The following is a 25,251-nucleotide window of genomic DNA, read 5'->3' on the forward strand; positions in this document are numbered from 1 at the left end:
CAAGTTGATGGTATCAATGTGAGCACTAAGTTGAGCACCCAATTGAGTAATAGAGTCCACCTCATGCTTTCCTCCTCTAGTAGCCTTGCGAGGTCTACTATATTGTGAGTTATGGACCGCCATTTCCTCAATCTTTTTCCAAGTTTGATTGTCGTCAACTTCCGTGAACATACCATTTGATCCCATGTTAAGGATGTTTCTTAAGTCTTAATAAAGACCGTTCCAAAATTGTTGAACCAAGAACCATTCACTAAGTCCATGGTGAGGGCATGAGCGACAAATTCCTTTGAACCGCTCCCAAGCTTCATACAAAGATTCTTCATCCCTTTGCTTAAAACCCGTAATTTGAGCTCTTAGCATGTTGGTCTTTTCCGGAGGGTAGAATTTTTTGTAGAAAGCTAGAGCCAGCTTCTTCCAAGAGTCAATTCCAATAGTAGCCTTATCAAGGCTCTTCAACCATTGTTTTGCGGTGCCAATTAGAGAAAAAGGGAATAAGACCCATCGAATTTGGTCTTGAGTTACACCGGTTTGTGAAATCGCATCACAATAGTCACAAAAGGTCTCCATGTGAGAATGAGGGTCTTCACTAGGCATCCCCCCAAATTGGCTTCTTTCGACTAATTGGATAAATGCGGATTTGGCAATGAAGTTTCTGGTTAAGTGTTGTGGTGTGGGAGTTCCATTGGGTAGGTCCTCCTCAGTTGGTACCGAATGTGATGAAAATTTAGGCATTGTGGGTTGATTTTGTGTTGGGTTCTCCTCACCTTCTCTTGCAAAAGGGTTGACGAACTCGATAGTGTTTGGCTGAATATCTACAACCTCACCAATACCTCTCAAAGTACCTCTAGCAAGTCTTCTATTGTTTGTCAAAGTCCATTCAATTTCGTGATCAATGGGTTACAAGTTACCTTGTGATCTTCTAGACATGCAAAATATCAAACAACTCGAAAATAATTAGAACAAACCTTGAGGAGTTTTACTTCCCCAAGGCAAAGAAAGAAAGACACAACTAATAACAATCTAAGAAAATCTAAATCAAGTTAACACCGTCCCCGGCAACGGCGCCATTTTTGGTCGGACCCTCTCGGGCTATGTTTCGGTTACTTGTCGTTAGGATCACCTACACCAAAACAATATTTATATCTCCACAAACAACTCTACTATTAGTAAAGAGGTAAGTAAAGGTCGGATCCCAAAGGACGGGTATTGAAGTAAGATTTTCGATTGCAAGTAGCGGTGTCTAGGGGTGTCACAATTTGGGGTTTGAAGTAGAAGATCACTAAACTAAATAGCAATAAAATTAAACAAGCAAGATGATTAAAAAGGGATGTAAACAATTGATAAAAGGCACTAGGGTGTCATGGGTTCATAGGGGATTCATGGGAATTGATTATACAAACATATTCTCAAATTATAAGCAAGCAATTATTGTTGTGATGGATCGAGTTGGTTTATATCTTACAATCCTAGGAAGGTTTGGGTCCCAGAGCCGAATCGATTAGATTGTATAACACCTACAAGTAGACTTAATCCTCCCTATTCAACTATATGCATGGTCTAATGAGACTCGAGTTGGTTTATGTCTTACAAGTCTCATTGAAAAGGTAAGTGATGGGTAAAAAATGCAAGGATTCATAGGCTCGTATTTCATCAAACATAACATGTGCATAAGTTGAGATCACAACAAGCAAGCAAATAGACTATGAAAACATATTAAATTAAGCATGAATCATTCCCCGTGTTGGTTTCCCCTAATTACCCATTAACCCTAGTTAAAGAAACTACTCACTCATCATCATGGTAAACATGCTAGCAAGGTTGTCAATCATACCAACAAAGCAAAACATGATGAATAAATAAAGATGATTAACAATAATTAAAATGGGATTAAGAGGATTATACCTACTAATAATTCCAAAATAGAGCAAAGAATAATAGAAGTACTTGATGATTGATTGGAAGGTTGTCAATCTCCCAATAATAACCCAAATAATCTTCAATTACCCAATATAAAAGATGAACAAAAGAGAGATTGAGGAAATGAGATTTGTATTAAGACTTGATTAAAAGTTGATTACAAGATTAAGAAAAGATTAGAAAGATATAAACTACACTAGAGATTAATAAGAAGAACATGATTATCTAATTAGACTAATGGGGTATTTATAGTGGGGATTAGGTACACAAATTAGGGTTTACTAAGGGCTTAAATGACGATTAAGTCCTTGAGGAATCGCTCCTCTCAAAAGAGATGTCGGTCTCCTTTTTGCCGGTCTTTCCGAAATATGCGCATCCTTCATGGAACAAGAAGAAAACGAAAGTTGTTGTAACACAATCCGAGCGTCCAAGGAATCGGGACGAGTGGATTGCCTGGCTGCTGGACGAGCGGATTCCTTGGCAGGACGCTCGGATTCTGGCCGTCTTGGACGAGCGTCCCGAGGGTCAAGCCGCTCGGATTCTGGGTCAGTTTTATTCTTTTCTTCCTCCTTCTTCCAACAATCCTCGGGGATCTTGTCGGAGATGCAAGGATCTTTCCTCATCATTGCCCATCTACTATAATATGTACAGAGGCCTTCTAGTCTTGTCTTTTCTTTGATGCTTGGTCATTGAATTCAATCAATTTAGCTCTATTTTGCCATGAAAATGCAAGGTGACACGTCTGTCGCGTACCTGTCAAAAATAACCAACTGGTTCCAACTAACTAATATAGCTAGGGAAGTCGGGTCGAATCCACAGAGAGGTAGGAATTGTCGGCTAAATTTAAGTTCGTCTAAGTAACCAAATTGGGGGTTTATAAAACGTGATTTCTAAACTAAGAGAATAGGGGAAGAGGAATAAAGGAAGGAGTTTAACAGATAAAAGAGAAAAGCTAAGACAAACGGTTCACCATAATTATCTGGTCGAGTAATCTAGGTCCCAGGTCAATACAATACGGTCTAAGGGGTAGCGAACGTCACCTTTCGGTCCTTAATTCACCCTAAAGCGTAAACAGTTTAACTTTCGCCCTCATTTGCAATACTCTATTGTTCGCTACTAATCGCCTCTTCCAACCTTTCGGTCCAGGTTAAGGTCCACCAAGGATAAGGGTCTAATTGCGTCGACTCAATTAGGCAATTACAATTAATTGTAGCATTTAAACAACAAAGACGGACGGTATTAACCTAGTAAATCGATTACTCTCCCTTCAAATCATGGGTCCCCTATAGTCTTAGCATAGGGAATTAGCTACTCATAATCATCAGATTAGCAATAACAATAACCAAACAATTAAAACCAAACATGATGAATAATCTAATTGATTGAACGATTATAAAATAAAGAGAGAAAAGGAATTAAAAACAATAAATACGATAAAGAAGTAAATTAAATTGATAATACCGAATTCAAGTAGCAAGGTAGAGAATAGAATTCCCAAGAACAGTGACAAAAGTAACAGATGAAAATGTACGTCGTAAAGGAGATGAGAGCAACGTAGTGTTCTCCTCAGTCTTATACTGAAAAATTGTCTTAAACCTAATCTATGGACTGATTACAAAAGCCCATAAAGGATTAGGCGGAAATAAACTAAAAGCACACGAAAACCCCTCGATCGAGTAAGATTATTACTCGATCGAACGCCAAGTCCCTCGATCGAGCTAGGACATCCTCTCGATCGAGCACTGCTCGCAGAACATCCTCGATCGACTCCTTAAGCTGGTCGATCGACCAATCTTGAGTGTGTAAAGCATTCGATCGAGTACTAAAGCACTCGATCGAGCTATATAGGCGCATCAGGACTTGAATATCTTCCTTGACTTCAGCTCATACGTCCTCTAAGTGTAAGATTCCTAAGCTCCGGCTCCTTATTTCCCATGAATGCATACAATTGGGACAATTAAGGCTCGATTTAGCTCCTCCTCGGTCAATTCCTGCAAATTACAATAAACGGACCAAAGTAGAACATTCGGGGGTATTTGTAGCCAGATGCTACGTAAAAAGCACAGAAATGCGTGTAAAAAATGAGGTGAAAACCTTATATAAAAGACACGCATCAAATCTCCCCAAACCAAACCTTTGCTTGTCCCCAAGCAAATATGAATGCAACTAAGGGTGAACAATAGAACGGGACCAACGCCTCAGCTACAAATCATCCACTAGAACCAATTTAATGCAACAAAATGACAAAGTGGCAACTGAAAAGTGCAAACGAGTTAAATTAATGTTTCAAGCTTACTGAACCGTCGACCTTGTAGGACTCAAAGATGTCGGACTCTCACGGGTCACTAGTCACTCAAAATCGGGTGCAGGGTGAGTATAAATGTGAAAGATAGGGAAGAATCAGACACTCACCTAACTCGACCTATAAGAACATGCATGCAATTGACATGAATAAAGTCTCTACAACCGTACATATGCATTCCAACCATACTAATGACCAAGACACGTGCCGAGGACTTACATTTCGGGTTAGTGAGGTAATGGGTAAGAAGGGGCTAAAATGAATTTGGATATGTGGGGTTAATAGCTAGGCTAGCAACAACGGATTCCAAATATAGACTGCATCCCAACTTCATACTCATAACAGCCAGATGAAACGGTGCAAAATTATGCACTAAACTCATAAAACCAAAAGTCGTCAATTCCCCATAAGATATAAATAAGGCATGGGAGTGTGAAACATTGCGCAATTCTCATTCTTTTCCATTTTGAATTTTTCTGTCTCTTTTTTTTTTCGCACTCTTCTTTCGTTTTTTTTTCTTTTTTTTTTTTTTTTTTTTTATCGTTCCATTTTTTCAACAATTCAACACATTTGTTTTTCTTTCTTTCCCTTCAATTCTTCCACCATCTTCTGAAATCAGATGAAATAACCATATTGCAATAAAACATACCAAGAACTACTCGTTACTAGCTCAGCTAGGGTAGGAAAAATTATAGAAAGTAGTTGATGGGACAAAAAGGCAATTTGGCTATGTGAGGCTCATGGGTAGAATGAAATAAGGGGAACTGCCTCTCCTAACACGTGTCACCATCCACAGACCGAATGCATACAGGTATTAAGAAGACTAGACTCATGCTTATGCAAATTGATGTTACATGTCTTAAAGAGAGTACTACTCACATCCTAAATGAAACCGGTCATGAATGTCACCAGTTTAATAAGCTCTAACCTCAGAATGTAATGTAGCTTGCCGACATAAAGAATCAAGTCTATCCGTTCAGATAAGAGAGAAACAAAAACTCGTAGATTATGCACATAAACATGCCAGCTAAATGTCAAGAATATGCTAGGCTCAAGTAAGGATTCAAAGTAGCGTCAATGTTCAAACGTTCCGACTCAATTTAAACATGAAAATTTTGAAAATTTTTGAATTTTATGATTTTTATATGAAGTAATTAAAACAACAATGCATGCGGGAATAAATAAACGTGCAAGCAAAAATGCAAGAAACATGCAGACACAGATATGGATGCATACCTCCCCAAACCAAACCGTACAATGCCCTCATTGTACCAAAAATAGGGAAAGAAATGCAAACTGAAAAGAAAAGGAAAAGTGGAGTCGGAAAACTTACAAAACGTCATGTAGCGGGACCTCCCCAAACCGACCATGAACATGGGAGGTCAAAGGAAGTCAAACAGTGGCTATGTATACGTAAAGTAGCGGCTGGAAGTCATATCCCTTCGATCGAGCACGTGGAACAGCTCGATCGAGTATTTTGCAGCATGAGTGGACTCGATCGAGCACAGAATCACTCGATCGAGTAAGCACGGGTAGGGATCTGGTCGATCGAGGACATCACCCCTCGATCGAGAAGCAGCTGCATCAGGAAGTGCTCGATCGAACACATAAACCCTTCGATCGAGTACTTAACCTGCAAGGGACGCATAAAAGCAAGGCACAAAAATTGTTCATAAAGCAGCGTCTAACGTTTAATGTAAAGCTAAGAAAAACAATTAGTTCAACAAAAAGTACAAATAAAACTGTCCGGGCTGCCTCCCGGAGAGCGCTGGTTTAAGAGGTCCCGCACGACCTTTCTGGTATCAAGTAACTGGCGCGTCGAGCTCGTCGAAGAGAAACACTTCAACGCGGTTGTCCGCTTCACTCGCCTCATGGTAATGCTTCACATACTGGCCATTCACCTTGAATCTGTGGCCCTCGGAATCTTCAAGCTCCACGGATCCAAATTTGGTGACACCTGTCACCGTGTATGGACCACTCCACCTGGACTTCAGCTTGCCAGGAAATAGTCTCAAACGGGCATTGAACAGCAACACCTTCTGCCCCACATGAAACTCCCGAGGTAAGATTCTCTTGTCATGCCATCTCTTCGTCTTTACCTTGTAAATGCGCGAGCTGTCATAGGCATTAAGCCTAAACTCTTCCAATTCATCTAGCTGCAAAAGACGATTCTGACCACACAGTTTAGGATCATAATTAAGCTCACGAATTGCCCACCAGGCTTTGCATTCCAGCTCAACAGGTAAGTGACACGATTTCCCATAAACTAACCTATAAGGTGATGCACCAATCGGTGTCTTAAAGGCAGTTCTATAAGCCCATAACGTGTCATCTAGCTTAAGACTCAAGTCTTTCCGTGATTTAGAAACTACCTTAGACAAGATCTCTTTCAGCTCACGATTAGAGACCTCTACCTGACCACTAGTTTGGGGATGATACCCCAAACCACGCCGGTGTTGGACACCAACTCTAGACAGTATGGAAGTGAGTTTCTTTTCCTTAAAATGCATCCCCCCGTCACTAATGTAACACCCCCATACTCCAAGTGCCTTACCAGGACCACTCAGGTATGGAGACATCACCATCTCGGTTGCCCGAGGTATGATAATCAAATAGACAAAATAGAAACAACATTTATTATAATAGTTTAATGAAAGAATACAATCCTCGAAACCAAACTGAAAGTGCAATACATTATTCAAACATCATTTCTCAATCGAAATGTAAATAAAGACTAAACTACAGCGGAAGACTCTATCGTCATGTCGTGGCCATCCCCACTATCCAAAGCACCATCTCTATACCGCTCAATATCTCGCTCACCATCCCCGAATGGATCACCGCAGTTTTACAAAACAACACCGGGTCGTACTAATCACACAATCAATATAGACAACAATAATAAGGCAAAAAGACAAATTTGAACCGCCACACACACACACACACCAACCAACCGTCTCAATCACCGATCGTCCACTTTGGACCAGCCACGCGATGGGGGACCATGGCCGTTCCCACCTAAGCCCCGCTCATCGTACGAGCGATAACCCCGTATCATTAATGTGCACATCCTTCGTGGCGGGTTCCACAGAAGGCGAAACTAGGGCGTGAGATCACTCCCGCAAGTGACCCCACTCAGCCGAGAACGCATCTCGAGAGCCATCAACAACCATAACCACATTCACAATCACAATCACCATCATATCAAATAACTAACTACAACACATCACCAATATCCCATTATGGGACTAATACTGAGTAGGAAATCCTACCTTGAAAGCAAACACGCAGACGATCTAAACAGCTGTCTCAAAACGGCTCCTCTACGAACTCTCCTCCTATCATACATAACACATAAAGACTACCATTCAATTCCTACTCATAAAATCCCCAATTGCTAAATTAGGGTTTCAACTACCTTATCAAAACATTATAAAACTTATGTTAAAAGCTTACCCTCGACGCAAGGAATCCAACAACACGAAAAACAACGAGAATCGACCGTCCGAACTCCGGAATCGTTAAGGATGCGATTAGGAAGAAGAACTCGCCGCTTTCTCTCTTAAACAAGTTTTAGGTTTTGGTAAAAGTGTTTTAAAACAAAGACGAATTGGTTTAAATACCCTAATCGCATAATTAACAAAACCCGCGAAAACTCCCCGTAAAAACCGGCGCTCGATCGAGTACCCAAGGTACTCGATCGAGTAGCCCCTTACTCGATCGAGTGCCCCAGCTACTCGATCGAGTGCCCAACAGTCGAAACTATTTTATTCTCGCAACATACCCTTACTCGACAGAGTAAGGGCTACTCGATAGAGTACCCCCAAGACCATAAATACGGAGTATTACAGTCTTCCCTCCTTAAAAGGAACTTCGTCCCCGAAGTTCAAACCACAACAAAAACAAAGGTACTCCCTCAACATTCCCGACTCAACCATCAAACAAAAACATGATACAAACCCAAGCCAAACATCCCGACACAACATATAAAAGATGTATAGAACTCCTAAAAACTCTCGCGATCATCTCCTACCCCCCTAAAAGAAACAAGGTTACGTCCCCGTAACCATACATACCTGATCAAAAAGGAAAGGGTAGCGCTCTTTCATTATGTCCTCGGCCTCCCATGTAGCTTCCTCGGTCTCGTGGTTAGACCACAGGATCTTAAGCAAAACTGTCTCACCACTCCTAGTCTTTCTAACTTTTCGGTCTAGGATCTGCTTAGGTACCTCAAGATATGATAAAGACTCATCCAGCTCTAAGCTCTCTGCCTCTAACACATGTGACGGGTCACTCACATACTTCCGCAGCTGCGATACATGAAACACATTATGCACTCTCTCCAATGCAGCCGGTAAAGCCAACCGATAAGTCACTTCCCCAACTCGCTCTAAGATCTCATAAGGCCCTATAAACTTCTGACTTAACTTGCCTTTCTTCCCAAACCTCATAACTCCACGCATAGGGGACACTTTCAGAAGAACCTTGTCCCCAACCTGAAACTCGATGTCCCGACGATGTAGATCCGCATAACTCTTCGTCGATCCTGGATCGCTCTCATCCGTTCTCCGATCATCTTAATCTGTTCAACCATCTCATGCACCATCTCTGGTCCTAAAACCACTGCCTCAGCACTATCGTCCCAACAGATCGGACTCCTACATCTCCTCCCATACAACGCCTCAAACGGTGCCATACCTATACTGGTGTGATAACTGTTGTTGTAAGAAAACTCTATCAAGTCCAACCTCTCGCTCCCGCCTACCACCAAAATCCATCACACAAGCTCTCAACATGTCCTCCAAAGTCTTGATTGTTCTCTCGTCGCCCATCTGTCGCAGGATGAAATGTCGTACTCATCTTCAAAGTCGTTCCCAACGATTCCTGCAACTCCTTCCAAAACCTCGATATAAACCTCGCATCTCTGTCAGACACTATGTCCTTAGGGACTCCATGTAACTTCAGCACGTTCTTTCGATAGGCCATAGCCAATTGTGCCTTAGTCCATGTATCTTTCATTGGAACAAAGTGAGCTGACTTGGTCAAACGATCCACTATCACCCAAATCATGTTGTTACCTTGTTGACTCTTAGGTAAACCCACAATGAAATCCATGGAAATGGATTCCCACTTCCACTCAGGCACCTCCAAAGACTGAACCTTACCTTGTGGTCTTCTCTGTTCCCCTTTAACCCTTTGGCATGTCAAACAACGGGACACAAACTCAGCTGTCTCTTTCTTCATCCCAGGCCACCAAAACGTTTTCTTCAAATCCTTATAAAGCTTGTCTCCACCCGGATGAACTGAATATGGTGTGCAATGCGCTTCTGTCATGATTGTCTTTTTCAATTCCTCGTCATTAGGGACACACCACCTACCATCAAACCTCAAGCTACCATCTGTATGAATGGAAAAGCGGGACACTGTCCCTTTCTCCACCCCTGACTCTCCACTCCACCATCTTAGGATCCAAAGCCTGTTTACCTCGAATATCATCATAAAACTCCATGTGCACTGTCATATCTCCCATAGCATCTCCTTTCTGCATCATATGAATCCCAAAGCTCGCTACCTCATCCCTCAGCCTCATCAAAGATAGAGCTGTACACAAGGAATGTACACTCTTCCTACTCAGAGCATCAGCAACAACATTGGCCTTCCCTTCATGGTAGATGATTTCCATGTCGTAGTCGCCAATCAACTCCATCCACCTCCTCTGTCTCATGTTCAACTCCTTCTGCGTGAAGATGTACTTGAGACTCTTGTGATCCGAAAATACCTTAAAGATTGCTCCATACAGGTAGTGTCTCCAAATCTTGAGAGCAAACACCACAAAGACCCAACCAGGTCATGAGTAGGGTAGTTCTCCTCATAAGGCTTCAACCGCCTAGAAGCATAGGCAATCACTTTACCATTCTGCATCAACACACATCCCAACCCATTCTTGAAGCATCGGTGTAAACCTCAAAATTCTCGCTTCCTTCAGTAATGCTAAGACAGGAGCTGTGGTCAAACGCTCCTTTAATGTTTGGAACGCCGTCTCACAACCCTCATCCCAACGAAACCTGTTCTCTTTCCTCATCAACGCTGTCATCGGTCTAGCTATCTTGGAGAAATCTTTCACGAACCGCCTGTAGTATCCAGCTAAACCCAAGAAACTTCTAACCTCCGCAACATTCTTTGGTGCTTCCCATTTTGTCACTGCCTCAATCTTCGCCGGATCCACAGCTACTCCATCTTTAGAAATTACATGCCCTAGAAAAGCAACTTTCTCCAACCAAAACTCACACTTAGACAGCTTAGCATACAACTCATGATCTCTCAAAGTCCGCAACACGATCCTCGGATGCTCCTCATGCTCCTCCTTAGTCTTAGAGTAGACTAAGATATCATCGATAAACACCACTACGAACTGATCCAAGAACTGTCTGAAGATCCTATTCATCAAGTCCATAAACACTGCCGGCGCATTAGACAACCCAAACGGCATCACCACATACTCATAATGGCCATACCTCGACGTGAAAGCTGTCTTCGGTATGTCCACATCTCTAATCTTTACCTGATGGTACCCCGACCTCAAATCGATCTTAGGAAAGACCGTTGCACCACTCAACTGATCAAACAGGTCATCTATCCTTGGCAAAGGATACTTGTTCTTTATCGTCACACGGTTCAACTCTCTGTAATCTATGCATAACCTCAAGGTTCCATCTTTCTTCTTCACAAATAGAATCGGTGCTCCCCACGGTGATACACTAGGTCTAATGTATCCCTTCTCTATCGATCATCCAATCGCTTCCTAAGCTCCTCCATCTCCTTAGGACCCATACGGTACGGTGCCTTAGAGATTGGCCCCGTCCCTGGCTTCAACTCAACGGTGAAATCTATCTCCCTCTTCGGTGGCAACCCCGGAATCTCCTCTGGAAAAACATCTGCAAACTCTCCCACCACCGGTATCTCGTCAATCGCCTAGGGCTCTCTATCCGGTCATCTCTCACATGGCACAAAATCAGAGGACATCCCTTCCTCCGATACGACTTCAAGGTGACAATTTGCAATCAACTTAACTTTGGGTTTGACTAGAAACCCATGATAAGACACACTTACACCCTTAGGACCTCTTAGGGACACTTTCTTTTGATGACAGTCTATCTTAGCCTTATACTTTCCTAACCAATCCATCCCAACTATCATCTCAAAACCATTAAAAGGAAACTCTAGCAAGTCTACAGGGAAATCGACTTGCCCAACTATTAAAGATACATCTCTAAACAACCTCCCACACGATACAGACTCACCCGAAGGTATGAATACTTGCTCTTTAACAGACTCATATACTCTCAAACCCAATCGCTTTACATGACTCAAGACACAAACGATTGAGAAGCCCCGAATCAAACAAAACAAACGTAGGAATACCATTAACAAGGAATGTACCGGTGATAACGTGCGCATCCTCCTCAGCTGCCTTCTTCTCCATCATGAACAACTTGCCACTGGTCTTCTGCCCACCTCCCTGGACAGTACTAGCTGATGCGGTCGGCTTAGCACCCGACCCTTGGTTGTTGTTGTTGTTCATCGGTGTCTTCTGATAAGAATTACCGCCGTTGCGGTTGCCTCCACTCTGGTAGCTCGACTTCCCGGTTTGGCCATGATCCCGCCGGTCTGTTGCTCGCAAAGCTCGCGCAGTCTCCGGAAAGATCCGGTGCACTCGTGCACTCATGTCTCTTGTGGCCTACGCCACCACAACTAAAGCAGTCACTCCCGGTGTTGCTCACACTCCCACGACCTCTCCCAAAGGAAGTTCCAAAGACTAAACCCGGATCCGAAGAAAACCCCTTAGATCGATTGTGGTTGCCTTTCTTGTAATTAGATTGGCCACCACCCTCGCTCTCCGACTTCCTCTTCTCACCACCGGACCTCTCCTGAGCCATCTCCACTAGTCTCTCGGCTCTCCCAGCCCTCTCATATGCCTCCTTCACATCGGTGAGGACTCCCACGGGTAACTTATCCATAATCTTCGTGGTTAGTCCACTCTCAAACCTCAAAGCCAAATTCTCGTCACTCAAACCCATGTCCTCAAAGATATCTAGATTTCTCATTGAACTCTCGTAGTACTCAGCCCACAGACATCTCGAAGTCATCTTAAACTTGTCGAACTCCTCCCTCAACTTACTCCTCACATGTTTCGAGTACGAACTCCTTCCTCACGACCTACGAAACTCCTCCCAAGGTATAGCAGGTAATCCTTGGTTGGTATACAACTCCTTAGCACTCACCTTCACCGAATCCCACCACTTGCCACTGCCTCCCTCGGATAAAATGCGCCTGATCCACTCTCATCTCATCCGGACAATGGACTAAGTCCAAGATGTTTTCCATCTCCCTCACCCAACTATCGAGAAGGTTAGGCTCCCCAACTCCCTTGTACTCTTTTGGGTTGAACCTTGCAATATAAAGGCTGACTTTAGCATGGTCAACTTCCTTCTCCTTTTCCTTATTCTTGTCCTCGTTCACTTTCTTGGGTCTCGCAAGAGCGTCTGGTGCTCTAACATCTTAACGATGTCATCCATAGTCATAAGCTCTGCTCTAGCGTACAAGGCATTTTTCTTGGGCGGCATCTTGAAACTATACGTATACAAGAAAGGGTAAACATGAACATGCGTACTAAACTTCAAAACACGAAAACTCGCGCCCCGAACCTACTCGATCGAGTATCCAAACCCACTCGATCGAGTGACGGGTTACTCGATCGAGTGCCCCTATGTACTCGATCGAGTACCCAAACTCCGAAACAGCATGGACCTTCGATCTCTAACCCACTCGATCGAGTATATAGGCTACTCGATCGAGTGACCCCTACTCGATCGAGTACCCCTAGTTACTCGATCGAGTGCCCCAAAACGCGATTCGGACTCAATTTCGCCAAAAACCTATCCGATCGAGTCAGTCTTACTCGATCAAGTACCACTAATACGTAAAAGCTACCCGCATATTACGTCACATACTAACATTGCTAACTTTATAAAAAAAAATCGCATGATATCATAATCAATATGCTACGCATCTATTCTACTTATCAATAAAATCAAATCATCATGCTATAAAAGCCACATCATAAATCATTCAACATGTTATCATCTCATTAACATGTTTCAACATATAATCATTTTCTTTCACATGCTCAACCTCCTATTTTCAACACCAAACAATCAACATACTTCATCACCTTGCTGCACAAGTTACTAAGCACACACATGACTCAACACACATTTCCCCCATGTGACCGGTTCAAAGTTTGTAGGGCGACCCCAGCGACTTTAGGACGTCTCCCAAGCCTTTGCACTAGCTTCTACAACTTTTACCCCGGGTTCATTTTAATTGACTCCCTATGTTCATTAAGTTCATTGGTTACGAGGTTTCGGGATCGTCGCTCGATACCATTTGTAACACCCCCATACTCCAAGTGCCTTACCGGGACCACTCAGGTATGAAGACATCACCATCTCGGTTGCCCGAGGTATGATAATCAAATAGACAAAATAGAAACAACATTTATTATAATAGTTTAATGAAAGAATACAATCCTCGAAACCAAACTGAAAGTGCAATACATTATTCAAACTGCATTTCTCAATGAAATGTAAATAAAGACTAAACTACGGCGGAAGACTCTATCGTCATGTCGTGGCCATCCCTGACTATCCAGTACCATCTCTATACTCGCTCAATATCTGCTCACCATCCCCGAATGGATCACCGCAGTTTTACAAAACAACACCGGGTCGTACTAATCACACAATCAATATAGACAACGAGTAATAAGGCAAAACAGACATTTGACGCGCACACACACACACACACACCAACCAACCGTCTCAATCATCGATGGTCCCGGACTACGCCCGATGGGGGACCGCAGCCGTTCCCACCTAAGCCCGCTCATCGTACGAGCGATAACCCCGTATCATTAATGTGCACATCCCTTCGTGGCGGGTTCCACGAGAAGGCGAAACTAGGGCGTGAGATCACTCCGCAAGTGACCCCACTCACCCGAGAACGCATCTCGAGAGCCATCAACAACCATAACCACATTCACAATCACAATCACCATCATATCAAATAACTAACTACAACACATCACCAATATCCCATTATGGGACTAATGCTGAGTAGGAAATCCTACCCGGAAAGCAAAACGCAGCAGACGATCTAAACAATTTGTCTCAAAACGGCTCCTCTACGAACTCTCCTCCTATCATACATAACACATAAAGACTACCATTCAATTCCTACTCATAAAATCCCCAATTGCTAAATTAGGGTTTCAACTACCTTATCAAAACATTATAAAACTTATGTTAAAAGCTTACCCTCGACGCAAGGAATCCAACAACACGAAAAACAACGAGAATCGACCGTCGAACTCCGGAATCGTTAAGGATGCGATTAGGAAGAAGAAGCTGCCGCTTTCTCTCTTAAACAAGTTTTAGGTTTTGGTAAAAGTGTTTTAAAACAAAGACGAATTGGTTTAAATACCCTAATCGCATAATTAACAAAACCCGCGAAAACTCCCCGAAAAGCGGGGCGCTCGATCGAGTACCCAAGGTACTCGATCGAGTACCCCCTACTCGATCGAGTGCCCCAGCTACTCGATCGAGTGCCCAACAGTCGAAACTATTTTATTCTCGCAACATACCCTTACTCGACAGAGTAAGGGCTACTCGATAGAGTACCCCCAAGACCATAAATACGGAGTATTACAGTGACGACCCTAGGGACACCAAAACGGGGGAATATGATTTTTTTGAACATTTTTATCACGGTCTTACCATCACAATGGGGTGAAGCAATTGCCTCAACCCATTTTGACACATAGTCTGACTACTAAAATGTACTGTTACCTTTTTGGACGGGAACGGTCCTTGGAAATCAATGCCCAGGACATCGAAAACCTCAACCTCTAGGATGCCGTTTTGTGGCATCTCATGTCTCTTCGAAATGTTCCCGGATCGTTGGCATGCATCACAAGCTGAAACAAAAGACTTGGCGTCGGCAAACAAAGAAGGCCGGTAAAAACCAGATCGAAGTACCTTAGCCACGGTGCGCGATGGACCGTGGTGACCACCATATGAAGAGGAGTGACAGCCTTCCAGGACTATTTTGGTCTCCCACTGCGGAATACACCGTCAGAGACCGTCCCGCACATTCCTTAAACAAGTAAGGGTCATCCAGAATATCGCTTAGCGTTATCTAAAACGCTTCTTTTGGCGATGAGAAAGGTCGGGCGCGGCTTGCCACCGACAACGAAGTTAGCTATATCTCGCATACCAAGGTTCCTGGTCAACAATAGACGATATAACAGCAATTAAAGAATCGTCAGGGAAAGAATCATCAATGGGTAGAGAATCTTCCCCTTCTTGTCGCATCAGCCGCGACAAGTGATCAGCTACAACGTTTTCAGCTCCTTTCTTATCCTTAATCTGCAAATCAAACTCCTGAAGAAGGAGTATCCATCTCGATAGAGCGGTTTAGCCTCCTTCTTAGCAAGGAGATGCCTCAAAGCTGCATGGTCAGTAAAGACAGTGACTTCTGACCCAACTAAATAAGTACGAAACTTTTCTAAGGCATAAACTACAGCTAACAGCTCCTTCTCAGTGGTAGTGTACTTCACTTGAGCCTCATCCAGAGTTTGGCTCGCATAGTAAATAGCATTCAAGGCTTTGTCTTTCCTCTGGCCTAGCACCGCTCCTAGTGCATAGTCACTCGCGTCGCACATGATCTCGAACGGCAAGTCCCGGTTGGGAGGTCGTATGATCGGCGCGGAGACTAAGGCCCTGCTTTAACTCGTTAAAAGCGGAAAGACAAGCGTCGATAAACACAAAAGGGGCATCTTTAAGCAACAGTTTGTGTAAGTGGTTTAGCAATTTTGGACAAATCCTTGATAAACCGGCGATAAAAGCCAGCGTGACCAAGGAAACTCCTCACCCCCTTAACATTAACAGGAGGTGGTAATTGCTGAATCACTTCCACCTTTGCTTTGTCAACTTCTATTCCCCTATCAGAAACTAAGTGCCCTAAGACAACTCCCTCGTTGACCATAAAGTGGCACTTCTCCCAGTTCAGCACAAGATTAACCTCAATACAGCGCTGCAACACTTTCTCAAGGTTAGACAGACAGTTAGAGAAATCACTTCCATATACACTAAAGTCATCCATAAAAACTTCCATGATAGACTCAATATACTCTGAAAATATCCCCATCATACACCTTTGGAAGGTGGCAGGGGCATTGCACAAACCAAAAGGCATTCTGCGATACGCAAAAACGCCCTTAGGACAGGTAAATGTAGTCTTGGCACGATCGTGCGGGTGGATAGGGATCCGAAAGAACCACGAATACCCATCTAAATAGCGAGAAATATTTATGAGAAGCTAACCTTTCTACCATTTGATCAATAAAAGGAAGGGGAAAGTGATCTTTCTTGGTGGCGGCATTCACTGTCTCGTAATCTATGCACATCCGCCAACCAGTCACTACTCGGGTAGGTATTAATTCATTCTTCTCATTCTTAACTACGATTTGTCCCTCCTTTCTTCGGGACTACCCGTCTTGGGCTTACCCATCTAGAGTTACCTACCGAATAGATAATACCCGCATCCAGCAGACTTCATTACCTCAGCCATCACAACATCCCGCATCTTCGGTTCGGTTCACCGACGCCGACCCTGCCTCGCAAGGTTTGTGATCCTCCTCGACTCTATCCCGTGCATACAAATATCGGGACTAATACCCGTGATATCATCCAGTGAATAGCCCATTGCTTTCTTGTTTTTCTTAAGTACTGACTAACAAAGAAGTCAGTGATCATCACTAAGTTTAGCACTAACAATGACTGGATCTCGCTTGCTCTGTATCGTCTAGAAAGGCATATTTAAGATGAGATGGGAGAGGCTTACGTTCCGGTACCTTTACCTCAATGGAGCAAAGAGTGCTGATCATTTGTTCCACCTGCTCTCCCTCATGCTCCTCTAAATCATCAACAAGCAAATCCAATGCAGCGTCATCGTCCTCTGGGCTATCTGCACACTCATCAAAAAGCATGAGAGCTTCCAGTGGGTCCTTCATAAAAGAACCCGACCAGAAGTCATAAATAGACTCATCAATGATATCGTTGAATAACAAGTGTCCTCTATCATTGGGTGGGCTAAAATCTTGGGCAAGCTAAATGTGATAGCGTCATCCCCTACCGCAAGAGTCGACGCCCTTGTCTAACATCAATAACGGCCCCAGCTGTACAAAGGAACGGTCTTCCTAAAATAATTTGGGTCCGGGTGTCCTCGGCTATATCCAAAACAATGAAATCTACTGGGATGTATAGCTTGCCTATTTTCACAGGCACATCCTCCAAGACACCTAAAGGTCTCCTAATAGATCTATCAGCCATCTGTAGGGTAATGTTAGTCACCTTGAAGTGACTCATCTTCAATTTCTTGCAGACAGGAAGGGGCATGACACTGACACTGGCACCTAAATCGCAGAGGGCCTTATCAATAACCATATTACCTATGACACAAGTAATAGAAAAGCTGCCCGGGTCTTTCATTTTTGGAGGGGCCTTATTTAACAGCAAGTTACTAGACTCTTCCATAAATGAAATCGTCTCAAATTCGCTCAAATTTCTCTTACGCGTCACAATATCCTGGAGGTTCTTCACGATGTCCACGAACTTACCGTACTGTTGCTCGATCCTTGCGTCCTTCAGACGACTCGGGAAGGGTACCCTGGTAGCGATGAGTGGTCCCGCAACCTTTCCTTTACCCTTATCGATGCGTGACGTCTCCGCAGCAGGGGAAGATGACACGGTGGCGGTATTGGATAGTAAATTAGGATTCCCGCCACTTACAGCACTGGGTCGAGTACCTTTACTGGTCGATCGACCAGTTTCTTCTTCAATTTCATTCGATCGACCCGTCTTGGCACTCGATCGAGTGCTTCCTTCGGCATAGTCACTCGATCGACCAACTTGGAATTCTGTACTTCTCGATCGACCGCCATTGTCACTCGATCGAGTGACTGGATGATTAGAACCGCTCGATCGAGTAGATGAGTTGCTCGATCGAGTGATCACTGCACACGCAGCAAGTATTTCCTGCAAGAACTCGTCTAGATCATCATCTGAGTCATCATCAGCTGCCAAAACCTCGTCCTCTCCATGAATAAGGTCATTTTGAGAATTCATGGCACTGACGGGATCGCAAATTGGAGGAGTCTTGGTTTGGTCTGCCGCGAGTGTTAACTGCGCGACTTGTTCTTTCAACTCCGATATAACAGCATCAGATTGCTGTGACCTACTCAACATGATGGATTTCAATTCGGCAATTGCTTCTCTTGAAGAAGGAGAGACCGGTTGTGGTACGGGTGTAGAAGGGGTAGAAACGCTTTTTATCTCGTCATATAGCTGGGAGAAAGGAACTCCCTGCTTGAACTTCTTATATGCAAGGGCGCGCTCTATACTTGACGTACACTCATAAAGATCGTGCCCTTCTTCACCACATCTTCCACATGGCTCTGTATGCTCTGTAATCGTAGGCATTTTGGCAAACAACTTCAAAACAACGGCTTATCCGCAAAATGGTCAAAACTTTGCGAGAAAATGAGATAGTCCCAAGGAATAAATTCCTCGAGACAAAAAGACAAACTTAGTTAAAGCAACAAATATGCGCCACCTCAAGAAAGAACGGCGCCAAAATTTGACACGTCCGTCGCGCACTACTGTCAAAAATAACCAACTGGTTCCAACTAACTAATATAGCTAGGGAAGTCGGGTCGAATCCACAGAGAGGTAGGAATTGTCGGCTAAATTCAAGTTCGTCTAAGTAACCAAATTGGGGGTTTATAAAACGTGATTTCTAAACTAAGAGAATAGGGGAAGAGGAATAAAGGAAGGAGTTTAACAGATAAAAGAGAAAAGCTAAGACAAACGGTTCACCATAATTATCTGGTCGAGTAATCTAGGTCCCAGGTCAATACAATACGGTCTAAGGGGTAGCGAACGTCACCTTTCGGTCCTTAATTCACCCTAAAGCGTAAACAGTTTAACTTTCGCCCTCGCTGCAATACTCTATTGTTCGCTACTAGTCTGCCTCTTCCAACCTTTCGGTCCAGGTTAAGGTCCACCAAGGATAAGGGTCTAATTGCGTCGACTCAATTAGGCAATTACAGTTATTTGTAGCATTTAAACAACAAAGACGGTACCGGTATTAACCTAGTAAATCGATTACTCTCCCTTCAAATCATGGGTCCCCTATAGTCTTAGCATAGGGAATTAGCTACTCATAATCATCAGATTAGCAATAACAATAACCAAACAATTAAAACCAAACATGATGAATAATCTAATTGATTGAACGATTATAAAATAAAGAGAGAAAAGGAATTAAAAACAATAAATACGATAAAGAAGTAAATTAAATTGATAATACCGAATTCAAGTAGCAAGGTAGAGAATAGAATTCCCAAGAACAGTGACAAAAGTAACAGATGAAAATGTACGTCGTAAAGGAGATGAGAGCAACGTAGTGTTCTCCTCAGTCTTATACTGAAAAATTGTCTTAAACCTAATCTATGGACTGATTACAAAAGCCCATAAAGGATTAGGCGGAAATAAACTAAAAGCACACGAAAACCCCTCGATCGAGTAAGATTATTACTCGATCGAACGCCAAGTCCCTCGATCGAGCTAGGACATCCTCTCGATCGAGCACGCTTCGCCATGAGAACATCCTCGATCGACTCCTTGCTGGTCGATCGACCAATCTTGAGTGTGTAAAGCATTCGATCGAGTACTAAAGCACTCGATCGAGCTATATAGGCGCATCAGGACTTGAATATCTTCCTTGACTTCAGCTCATACGTCCTCTAAGTGTAAGATTCCTAAGCTCCGGCTCCTTATTTCCCATGAATGCATACAATTGGGACAATTAAGGCTCGATTTAGTTCCTCCTCGGTCAATTCCTGCGAATTACAATAAACGGACCAAAGTAGAACATTCGGGGGTATTTGTAGCCAGATGCTACGTAAAAAGCACAGAAATGCGTGTAAAAAATGAGGTGAAAACCTTATATAAAAGACACGCATCACAAGGTTTGCACTCCTTTCCTACCAAGGGAACAAAACCTCAAAGAATATGAAAAACAAAGGACTAAAGATAATAAATGACCTAAATATGCACTAAAAAGCATGAGAACAAGGCTAATTCGGGGACTAAATAGGCTCAAATAATGGTCACATCAGTACCACTCTTGATCTTCCATATGGGATGTGGATATCAAGGCTATTAGAGATAAAAGAAGTTGTGGGACGGGAGAGTTACGGTGTTAGCGCAAAGGATTGTATGTGTGATCGGGTAATCAAATTGATGGGTATTTGGTTTGATGGACCGGAATTGGTATTTGCAAAGAATGTCGAGAAAAGTTCTAATGATGTTGGCTTGGTAGCCATGGAAGCTAAGTTGGAAAGTTTTATGGGTTCTTTAATGGCAAAATTTGAGGAGCACACCACGGCATAACCACGGCCATGTCTCGGGTTGGGCCTTCACGGTCCTCGGATGGTGGGTTGGATAGTGCTTGTGTGTATGCGTGGATGGACGGGGTTGATAAGAGGCTTATGGGTTTTGAGAGGGAGTTGAAAGTAATTCGTGAGGAAGTGTTCCAACACGGAGATCGTCTCTCTTTTCTCACTAGTCAAGGAGGTGTGTTGGTTATGCATGGGAAAGCAATGGCGGCCGATCAAGATCTTACTTTGGAGGCGACAAAGGCTTTGTCTCTAAAGGTCCTCAATTTTGAGCGAAGTCTTCAAGCTCAAACTATGCTCGTGAGGAGCTCATTTGATCGTCTTGATGCCTTGGAACATCGCACGCGTCCCGACTATGTTAACCCGTATAGGACTCGTCCAATTTAGCTTTGCCTTACCTCTTGCCTATTTTCGCACTTCCCTTTATTAGCTTTCACTTATTTTGATTTCTAATGGTGTATTTTGCATAACTCTTCATTCGGCACATTTTGGCACATTACTTGTGGTTATGGCCTAAGTAATTCTAAAACATGTTGTTATACGGCCCATTTGGCTTTAGACATGTTTTTCTTTTAGTTTGTGTGCTACTTTAATTTTTAGATGCCTATGCTTATATATGGTCTATTAGTTTCTTATATCGTTCTTATCTCTTGTCTCGTCTTATATTATTCTAGTCATTTTATTTTTGTTCTTCTCTTTTCGATGATGTCAAGAGGGGGAAAGAATGTCTATGGTAAGCATCTACCTGAGCTTGCTCCTTGACAAGACCAATTGTCTCTTAAAGTCCTTTTAAGTTTCGGTTTTGTGTTAATGGTCTTGATCTTACGTTGATCTTTATTATCAAGATCACGATATTATATTGAGGGGGAACTACATACTTAGTCACAATTTTAGGACACTTGCCATCATCAAAAAGGGGGAATTTGTTGGACCATATAGAATATATGTATATGTTTTGATGATGTTAAGAGTGCTTTACTTTTTATATACTCGTTGCGCGTAATTGTTTGTTTAGTCTCTTCAGATTAGTCTTCCTATTTGTCAAGCTTAGAGAATTGTGATGAAAGTATACAAGACTATATTATGATCAAACCCTATACAAGACTATATTATGATCAAGCCCTCAATTACGGATCAAGATTTTACAAGATTATGGAAGAATTATTCAAGCATCATGAGAAGACGGAGCTCGTCTAAAGATTAATCAAGCTTGAATGATGAAGTAGCCTACATTCAAAGATCTCCTAAGAAGATTAGAATAGTTTAGGTGATTATCTCGTAATGGTAACATGAGAATGAATTTCTTATATCGGTAAAGTTATAGCTTGACAGCTATAACATTAGTTATGAAAGAGTCCAATGTTATAGCTCTTCTACTATAACATTGAGATGCTGAGTTTGTTTTAACACACGACTCATCATGTTTTCAAATTGTTTTTGGAAAATATTTTTGTTTCTTTTAAATGTTCTACTAAAAGTATTTATTTAATAAGGGAGTTTATAAATCCTTAGAATATGGTTTTTGCTAAACGTATAATTAGTAAGCATGATTGGATCAACTTATGAGTTGGACCATGTTTCTAATTAGGGTTTTACCAAAGCATACTCTTAAACCCTAAAATCTAACCTAACTTCAAGCTAGGGTTTTTCACGAAAAAACGAGGCATATGGGCCGCAGTTATTTCGTGTAAACCTGATGAATAAAAGATTATTGTTGATTAAATTTTTATTCTCTAGAATTATCTTAACATATCTTTTATGATTAGCTTGATATCTTTATTTATGTTAAAGATATTCTTGATATGAAAAATCTTATCATATCTTAAGATTTTAGGAAAGAATAATAGGAGAATATCTTATAAATTATCTTTTGGAATATTCTCTATTATCTCTTAGGGTTTTAAGGAAAGAAATAACAAAGATATGTTTGTGTGCATATCTTATGTTTCGGCCATTAGGGTTTCTTATGAAACCGTGTACAATGCTTCCTCCTTTACTATAAATACTATACACTTTGCAACATTTGAAAGTAAGACCTTTAAGCATAAAATTGATTTTATTTTTAAGAGCAAAAACTGTGTGTTTCAAAATAAGAAAACCGTTTTGCTATTTTCGAAAAGGTCGTGTGTTTATAAACTTGTGTATTCATTCTTTAGTTATCGTTATAAGATAATAGTGCTCAATCGATTTCTTACTTGTTCATTAACGTGAACCTTTGCAAGAATCATTAGTGCTTTCTTATTAGCGTAAGTTAGTCACTCGAGTATTTAACGGTACTCACTTGAGTTACAACTAGGGTTAGTTGTACGAGTTGGGTTAGTAAATTTGTAATCCGTAGAAAGGTACTAAATTTATTAATCGAGAATAGTAGACGTAGGTTTCGATTTGTGAAACTGAACCACTACAAAAACCGTGTGTCTCTCTCTTTCGTTCGTTTGTTTATTTCATTTTTGTTCTTTAATTAGTTAATTAGTTAAAGTTTAGTCAATAAACTTTAAATAATTAATTATACATATACAATCGAAAAAGTAGGTAAAAGTTTTAATCCTCAATTCACCCTCCCCCCCCCCCCTCTTGAGTATTTCGGATCGATAGACTCTTCAATACTACAGTAGTATCCCAAAATTTCAATTCATCATTAACATCCTCACAAGTAAGCTGCAACAGTTCCTTATTATCCAAAACAGCCTTACCCTTAGAATGAGAAGAATGATTACCTGTCACTTCAGTACATGAATCATCGTCTTCCTCATGAGTAGAGCCAACTTCATCCTCCACAATAGAATCCAGATTAAGAGCAGGAATACCCACAATTTCACTAGCTTCTCGCGTCTTCTGAGCATCACACGATTGTGGAATATCCTTGGTACTATGAGATGAACTTGGTTGATCCATATCTAACCTCAGATCCGAACAATTTGAGAACGAAAGTCAATTTTTTTCTTTTGATCGAAGTTTGTTTTTATTTTGTATTTTTTTGTTTATTTTCCTTGCCATTTTGCTAGCTAAAATCCTAATTTTCCTACAGAGAACTCAGAGGTTTCTCTCTCAACAAACTCCATTTTTTTTTTGGAGGTGAATTGTTGGTATCCTTTTTAAATTTTGATTTTTGCAACTCTAATTCCTTGTAGGATGCTTATAAAAGTTTAATTGGTACTAGTGTTACTCTACCCAACGTTTATTTTGTGTATTTTGACCGAAAAATCTGTCTTAAACTTTGTCTTAAAAGAGAACAAAATCTGAAGTTTTACTTTTGATACCATGCAGATTCCAGAAAATTCTTGTTGAACTTGAATTCTTGCAGCATGCCGAAAGCCAGAGCACCCGCTATGAAGCGTACCCGTGCTAATGTCACCGCCGAGCAAGGCCAAACGAGTGAGGAGCCGCTTGTTCCTCCGGTTGATCGATACCCTACTGTAATATTTACCGATTATGACCAACATGCTGCTTTTGTTGCCTTGTTGGAACGTACCATAAGACCAACCCGGTGTGTGGACCCAAGTATCTTAACGGATTTGGGGATTCAGTCGGATATAAGCCATATATTCGAAATTTTGGGTTTTGAGTGGTTGCATCACCTCCGTAAAGAAGTCTTACCATTTCCTGACCTTAGAGTTCATGAGTTCGTTTAAATATGATGATGCTGGAAAAATCGTCCGTTTCCGTCTTATGAACACCGACTTTGCCTTGACCCTGGACCAATTTGCTGAACATTTGGATTTGGAACCGGAGAAGGAGTGGTATTTGAGTGATGTTGCGACTGAGAGCGGGGCTTTTAGATACCTTCCTTAAACTACAGGCTAACCCGCACCTAGTGCGAGTTCCATGTTAATTAATGATGTTCATCAACATGTGTCTCTTCGCATGCTTGAGGATGATGACATGTCTGCTTTATGGTCGGAGTGATGTGAGCAAGCTAAACACTCATGAGGTCATGCTTACGATGTCCTACCTTAACCCCCTCCGGAGGGAGCGTTTTTACTACAGTGATCCCGGAGTATGTGTGTGCTAGTTTAGCACTTATGGTCCAGTCCGAGACTCATTACCTTAGCTGCGGGGCCATAGTGATTCGGTTTGGCCCAAAACTGACTGACTTTGTAGCCCCTGCTGTGTCGTCCTCTACTTTGCTTGATAAAGCCACTACGATAAACGAAGATTACTTGTGCCATACCAAGTGGTTGAGGAGGATGGATGATGGGACCTTAGCATAGAGAGTGAGGGGAACTAGGTGGATGAGGTTGCCCGATGAGGTGAACCTGCCCGTGATTAACCATTTGGGGGAGTATGACCCGGAGTGTGGGGAACCCGAGCATAAGCTGCAGTTTTACCTCATTCATGTCGAGATCCTTGAGGACTTACCCAATCCGGTGATAACTTCTAGTCGGCATAAGGCCACTCCAACACCTCATGAGACTCGTGGAGCGAGGGTGACTGGGGAGGTGATGACCGGGGC

At 42.2% G+C, this 25,251-nt stretch overlaps 1 non-coding gene across 1 annotated transcript; it reads left to right on the forward strand.

Moving 5' to 3' along the window:
• The first annotated feature begins 253 nt into the window (after nt 1-253).
• On the forward strand, nt 254-360 carry LOC141589113 (small nucleolar RNA R71). Its single transcript, XR_012520065.1, has one exon. It is a non-coding gene; the product is annotated as a small nucleolar RNA R71 (small nucleolar RNA).
• Nucleotides 361-25,251: the final 24,891 nt, after the last annotated feature.

Source organism: Silene latifolia, chromosome 6, assembly GCF_048544455.1.
Source record: "Silene latifolia isolate original U9 population chromosome 6, ASM4854445v1, whole genome shotgun sequence".
NCBI lineage: Eukaryota > Viridiplantae > Streptophyta > Magnoliopsida > Caryophyllales > Caryophyllaceae > Silene > Silene latifolia.